Raw genomic sequence first — 7,588 nt, 5'->3', positions numbered from 1 at the left:
ATCTTTCTATGTGCTGGCTGTCATGATAAAGACATAGTGTAGTCAAGGGTCTTTTCATGCTCATAGGGGTGACAAATCTTCCAGGAGATGGGACCTAAAGAGGGGATTCCTAGCTCCTACTCCCACCTGACAAGAATAAAGGAGCATACCATCTTATTCTCCTTCAGGAGGTTGTTAGCAGACTCTAAATAAAATAGACGATTTAGCCAGACCTAGATGTTTTATGACAATACTTAAAATGTCCTTTTTAAAAAAAATGACTTGTACTAAGAAACTGGAAGATCTCAACTGGAGTGAGATAACACGACACTGGTCTGCAACCTCACTGAGATAAAGAAGAGCTTCTATGGCTACCATCAGAGCTCATCATTTTAAGAACAGGGAGGAGGGCGTTGGTGATGCACACCTTTAATCCCAGCACTCGGGAGAGACAGGCGGATTTCTGAGTTCGAGGCCAGTCTGGTCTACAGAGTGAGTTCCAAGGACAGCCAGGGCTACACAGAGAAACCATGTCTCAAAAAAAAAAAAAAAAAAAAAAAAAAAAACAGGGAGGAATCAAACTGAGTGAGACACAAAGCCACTACACTCCAACAGCTATGTGGTGAAGCCATCACTGCAACTGTTCTTCAAAGGTATCTCAGGGCACGTCCAGAGCAAACAGAAAGCAGAAATTCTCTGCCATGAAACAGAGGCTGTACAGAGGTGTGTTAACTAACAATAGCACTAATCTAACTCAGTGAATGCATTCATGCAGAACTACCTGCAAGTTTACAGAGAGCCTTGTCAACAGGCTTGTATGGGTTATCACTCCCTAGGGGGGTGGGGGGTGTATCCAAGTCACCTATGTGTCTGCAGATAGCCCCAATAAACCCATGGGTGCACTGAGTAGAATTAATTCTTTGGTCTCGTTGAGGTGACTAGGACTTTTGTAGCATATCCAGTAAGTAATGAACGTGTGACATCTCCGGTGAACTTGGCATACTCCACCCTTACCACAGTAGATGCTTGAATGACAGCATTTAAATATTCTTCTGAACAGCAATAATGTTATGTTTCTGTTTCTTCATCTTGTCTAAAACTTCCATCTTCCTGAGTGAGCCCCATGGATGCAGACAAAACCACCCTTGACCATGTAGTTTTCCCCACTGCTGTTACTGTGTAGCTCTCTCTAGATCTCTTGAAATGCTAGGTTCCTTTGTCAGGACACAATTGCACATCTAATCATTCTTGTGATTTTTATTTATGGAAATCTTTCAAGGTTTGGGAAAAAGTTGAATTCCTCCAGTGAGCATGATTCTATGAGGAGCGTCTGGACCTATTAATTAGTCAAGGATAGGTCTGATTTAAACATTAATCTTGAGTTCTTCCGAACCAACCAGATAAAATAGATTAGGGGTCCAGACCCACAGGGAGCTTCAGGGTGGTCCCTAGGTTACCACATAACCCCCCCCCTACACCCATCCTCTTGTCTTTGTGCTGGTTCTGAATCAATAAATAAGATGATTCGTTCTGAGCTGTGAGGAGTGGGCTCCACTTTCATTTCACCCTTGAAGGTTTGGATGTATCTTCCTTCAAGGCCTCAGGTTTGTGATAAAATAAATTCCTGTTACATGAGTGATCTAGTGTAGGTACAAGTGTGTCTCCAATCTCTTTGCTCATGGCATGGAAACCAACCAAGTTCAAGGGACCAGTTGCAGCAAATACCCTCAAGGAAGGATGCAAGCATGCGAGGAGGCTTACCTACATTTTCTCTCCACAATTGTTTTTCCAACTATCAATAGATAGATAGATAGATAGATAGATACATACATACATACATGTTCTAACCAAATAATTTGTGCATTTAAAAATAAGCTTTTAAACTTTTATTCTAAGTTAGTATATTTAGATGACTCTGAACTAGAAGGACAGCCTGATTACCCAGCTCAGCATTTTATCTCTAGATTAAAGTATTTCTACATACTTCATTACTTCAGGTGTTCTTTGTTTTGTCTAGTTCTGATATTTTCAGGTTATCAGGCATCTCTTTCTATTGTATTTTGGCTGCTATTTTTCATCAATTGCACATGGAAATATTGCAGCTCAGAGCTTAAACTTCAGGGACAGGACAGTATTCCTGTCCCCTGCCCCACCCCACCTCCCGCACCCTGCACCCCAGAGCCAGCCCAGAGCTGCCTTGCTTGTCCCAGATAAAGTGTGTCCCTCTGTTTCCCAGGGAATTCTGGGTAGCAAGAGCCTGATCATTTACTTTATACCTTGATCTCTTACTGATGAGATGGCCATCTCACTAACAAGCATCCTGTATCTCCTCTCTAAGCAGGAAGAAGCCAACATAGAAGTCAGGAAGAGCAGCACTCTATCAGGAAACCTAGCCACAATCTTCTCTGCTTATTTTCAGCATACAGTGGCTCAGCTATGCACACTGCCACCTAAATTGAACACAGGATCTAGGGCAAAGGAACAAAAGAAAAAAAGAAGCAGACAATCAGTGATAGTGTCTGTGGGGTTGTACCCTTCCACTGCAAGGCAATATTAGCTAATATCTGAACTGTGCTTTCAGACCTTTGTACCTCTGCAGCCCAATAGCTGATAGGTAAATGTAAGACCATTTTGTGTCATTGTGATTATTCAACTTTCTTTATTTTGATGTTATATTTACTATCATTAATTTTTATAAATCACAATATTCGTATTTTTAAAACCTTTGCAAATAAAAAAAGGCCCAAAGTCGATGCATCACATTAGATTTTACACTTTCACAACTGAATATGTTTTTGTGCACATAGCCACTACAAAAAGTCAAAAAAGTCATGCTAGAATTAGATCTAGAAAAGCAATTATCTTTATATCCTCTTTCATTAACTCATGCCCATTGCCTGCAATCATTCTTCATCCCATTTAGCCATTCTTATTCTCTTTTTCATATGTTACACTGTACCTATATGTACATGTGTTTGCATATATACATATATTATTGGCTACATTCTACATATGAGGGAGAACATTTTTTTCAGAGACTGTATGACATTACTTAACAATATATATTTTAACTCCATTTATTTTCCTAAAAATTTATTTCATTTTCCTTTAATGCAAAATAGTATTCATATTCACATATATACCAAATTTGTATTGTTGGTTGATCTTTTGGTGGGCAATTAGGTTGATTTCAATTACTTGCTACAGTGCAAGCTGAGAAACTCAATTAAAATATACCTGTAGATGATGGACGTGGTACCATATAACTGTCATCCTAGCTTTCGGGCTGAGGCATAAATAGCATCAGTTTAAGCTCTACTTGAGGTACATAGTAAGAGCCTTTGGTGCCAAGAAGGAAAGAAGGGATGGATGGATGGATGGGTGGATGGATGGATGGATGGATGAATGGATGGGTAGATGGGTGGATGGATGGATGGATGGATGGATGGATGGATGGATGGATGGATAGATGGGTGGATGGATGGATGGGTGGATGGATGGATGGATGGATGGATGGATGGATGGATGGATGGATGGTGGATGGGTGGATGGGCAGGAGGAAGGGTAGGTTTCTTTTTATTTAGCTAATGTTGACATGTTAACCTGCATGGTAGATTTTACCATGGTGTGGTGATCATTTCCATTTAGTACTTTTTAAATTGATGTGGGGAGGCAGGGCACTTATATGCTGCAGCATGTGTGTATGGAAGTCAAAGGACAATTTTGAGGAGTTATTTCTCACTTTCCATCTTGCTGAGTCAAAGTGCATCTCATTTATGCCTCTGTGCTATATGCTCTAGGCTAACTGGTCCATGAGATTCTAGTCAGTTCTCCTGTCTCCACCTCCCTTGTCATAGAACTGCTGGGGTCACAGATAAAATTTTTACCTAGGGATTGAACCTAGGTCATCAAGCTTGGACAGTCAGAGTTTTTATCTGCTGAGCCACCTCTCTAGTGGCAGTACTTTCATATTTTGCAAAAACTTGTAGAATATAAGCTTAACAGCTCCTTATTTTTATTTGTATCCCATCACCACCCTGTCTGTTACAGCTATCCTTTCAGATTCTCTTGGTTTGGATGTGTTTCTTAATTATGTCCATCTCACTGCATTTAAGTTCTGAGGTGTGTGTGTGTGTGTGTGTGTGTGTTTGTTTGTTACTTATCTTACATGCTTTATGGCATTTACATAATACTTTTTGATCACCACATCTCCTCTAGGGAATTCAATATTACCAATCCTCCCTTTGTTCTCTGTTCTCCTTTCTTCCTTCCTCCCTCCCTCCCTTCTTCCCTCCCTCCCCTCCTCCCTCCCTTTCTTCCTACCCTCCTCTTCCTCTTCTTACCTTCTATCTTGGTCCCTTGTCTTTTCTCTCTCTTCCCCTTGATGGAAGGATCCTCAGGTTACTCTTTCCCCAATGTTTGTTCTCTCCAGAGCTGGTTCTGTTTCTTTGTTTTGTGTTTGTTTGCCTGGCTTCTTGGTTTTGTTTTCTCTTTGTATTTCTGGAAGGACCAGGGCTGAGTGTGTTCTCTTCGTTCTTGGATCTGCTCTCTCTGCACTTGGATAGAAGTTAGACTGCTTGTAAATATTTTGGGTTGCAATTCTTGCTCTAAGAACTTCTAGCATTGTCTTCCAATGAGAGCTGTGCAAAGGTCTGGGGATGCCCTGTTTTTTTTCTCCCCAACACCCCCCAGCCCCACCACATGCACACGTGCCACCCCAGACAACTGTCATAGAATTGTCTCCAGTAACTTCTGTTAGAGTAGTTATGCTCTGAGACCTAGAATAATCTTTCAATCTGTAGATTTCATCTTTCCTTAAAATGTCAAAAAAGAATTTAAATATAAGTTTAAATTCTTGCCAGGCATACACAAAGCCCTGAGTTCGATCAAGCACTAGAGATGCTGGATATGGTAGCACATCCATCTAACCCCAGTACTAGAAAGGCAGAGACAGGAGGTTCAGCCGAGTTCAAAGCCATCCTCTTGGCTATATAGTGATTTCAAGGCCAGCCTGGGATACATGAGATGTTGTCTCAAAATAAAGAAATAAAAATAAAACAGGAGGCTTGCCTATGACTCAGTCAGTGAGGTACTTGACATTCAAGCATGAGAACCTATGTTTGGATCTGTTGCACCATGTAAAATCCCCAGGCACAGTGATCCCTAATCCCAGCATTGAAGAGGCAGATACAGGAGAATCCTGGGGCTTGCTGGTCAACCAGTCTAAGAAATTCAGTGAGCTATAATTTTAATGAGAGATCCTATCTCAAAATAACCCTGTCTCAAAAAACCAAAAAATAAATAATAATAAAAATAATAATAATAATGTACAGAGAAATGGAGATATCTAACATTGGCTTCCATAGGCATGCACAAATATATGCATTCTCTTTCTGTCTCTGTCTATCTCTGTCTCTGCTTCTTTCTCCCCCTCTCTCTCCCTTTCTCTCTTTTTCTCTTTCCATCATACACAAACACACATACACAAATGTACATGCATGTTTGCCCATAGGAACACATACACAAACATGCATGCGTGCATGCTCATAGGAACACACATGCACTCACAAACGTGCATGCACATGTGCACATAAGAATACACACACAAAGATGTGTGTGTGGATGCATGTAGAAACACAGACACACATACATTCTGACTTCCTCATCCTGCTTCTAGCTTGTCTTCTACCTTTCCTAATTTAATCCTTTAATAAACGGTGCAGACAGGTAAGTACCTTGTCTCCAGAGAGCTCTGAGTATGTCAGCTCAACACTATCTCAAGTCTCAGAACTGCCTCTCCTCACCTTTCTTCAGGAAGGAGGTTACACAATGCTGAGGGTAATCACGCTCACACAGAAACAGCAGAATGCAGCTAGAAAACAAAAGCAATCTATGAATAGTGTCCTTTCTGAAGTAAATCCCTGTTAAATCCCCCTATCACAAGCAAACACATGTAAGCTAGAAAAAATCACAGCAATTGGAGAACTGAACTGATTGGTCAGATATATATTTAAACGTGGCTTGAAATATACCCAAAAGGAGGCTAGGGAGATAGCTCACACTGCATTTAAGATGCTTGCTTATTCATGAGGTCCAAAGTTTGATTCACACAAAGGTGGTGAGCCTGACTTGCCTCTAGCATCAGACACCTAAGCAAACGATGGTTAATAATCTTAACTATAATAAATTCAACACCCATTATTGCCTTTCAACACAAACTAGAAAACCATTGCATACCATCTCAGGCAAGAGGCTTAGTATATTAACTCCTAAAGTGTCCCAGAAGGCTTGATGGTAAGCTCAGAGGAAAGTGAACATTTAAAGATGGATGTAGAGAGCCAAGATTCCAACTGTTGGATTCCTTCCTGAATCTTCTGTGCAAAAACATCGAGTTTTAAAATAAGAATTACCATCTATGAATGCAAAACACATCAAGAAAAATCAAAAATAAAAAAACCCTACTCTTTCAAAACATACATTGTGTCATTAATTTGCTATGTACCTCAAATAATTGTATCAGGGCACAGCTAACGCTCCAGACCTTGTCCCTTTCTGGCCGCCTGTGTCCTGTCAGACAAAACCTCTGCAGACCCAAGGCTGAGCCCAGCCCTGCTCACCTCAGACACTGTGTGCTCCCAGAACCAGGCAAATTAGCACAGCCAGAGAGGAAATGTCCCCACAGGGTGAATCAATGCGCAGCAAAGGATAATGGGATTCCTGCCCCAGCAGCTGTGGCCTGCCCCTCCCCTCAGCACCTGTCAACCAGGGTAGACAGGGCGGGTCCAGGGCAACAGCTCCGCTCAGCAACCACATTGCTCATTAGCACCAGCCGGTGCCTGGGGGCCCCCCACACTGCCAAATAGTGTAGTTTTCCCCCCAGATGCAGAGAAACAATGGCTTCTCCTAGAAGGGCTGGCACAGTCCTTGTTAATCTTTCCCATTTCGCTTCTGTTTTGCCCTTTGCACAGTGCATATGAAGGGGTGGACTGGAAGGTGGGAATTAGGTCATTCAAGTTAATTTCACCAGCTCTACTTAGAGGCTGAGAACCATGGGAGCCAGCCTGCGTCGCTTAAAGCATGGAAATAATAGGCCAGATCCTGTCAGCCGGGATGATCAATGGCTCCCCTTGGGAGCGGTTTAAAAGCCATTTGCCCCAAAGAGGACTGAGGTCTTTCCATGGTTAAGGTTCTCTCTCCTCCTACTGTGGAGGGGAATAGGCATTGAGAGAGAAACGGGGCGTTTTAAACATCACTACCAGGCTGGAAAGCAAGGAGATTTTGATTCTTGAATGTTCCTGTTTAAGTGTACAGGAACAGTCATATATTTAAGTCTGTTAAGGCTACAAAACCACATTCTGGGACCAGGTGGAGAACCACCACCTATCCTGAATGCCAAGATGCTTATCAGTAGCCTGTGCAGGAAAGGGCCTGGAAGGCTTTTGGCAATGTCCATCAAGCTTGAAAAGTTAGGCCTCTGTTTTGGTACTTGGGTATGAAAATTTGACCCGAAACCATCCCTGTGTGTAGTAAGCTGTAACCTAATTAAGTGCACAAGCAAATTGCAACCTAACTGAAGAGTATACTCTTGTAGCAGAGTTGAGCCCCTGCC

General features: G+C 41.9%; 1 long non-coding RNA gene across 1 annotated transcript in view; it reads right to left on the bottom strand.

The window, feature by feature from the left end:
- Positions 1-2,049: 2,049 nt before the first annotated feature.
- LOC115032797 (uncharacterized) overlaps positions 2,050-7,588 on the bottom strand; it is a 76,455-nt gene continuing 70,916 nt past the window's right edge. The window contains exons 3-4 of the long non-coding RNA XR_003838435.2: positions 4,323-4,535; positions 2,050-2,447 (exon numbers count right to left, since the gene is read on the bottom strand). This is a non-coding gene — a long non-coding RNA (uncharacterized LOC115032797). The remainder of the gene's footprint in view (positions 2,448-4,322; positions 4,536-7,588) is intronic.

This window comes from Mus caroli, unplaced genomic scaffold (assembly GCF_978045245.1).
Source record: "Mus caroli unplaced genomic scaffold, Mus_caroli_1 scaffold_14, whole genome shotgun sequence".
Taxonomy (NCBI): Eukaryota; Metazoa; Chordata; class Mammalia; order Rodentia; family Muridae; genus Mus; species Mus caroli.
This window is presented reverse-complemented; position numbering and strand designations above follow the sequence as displayed.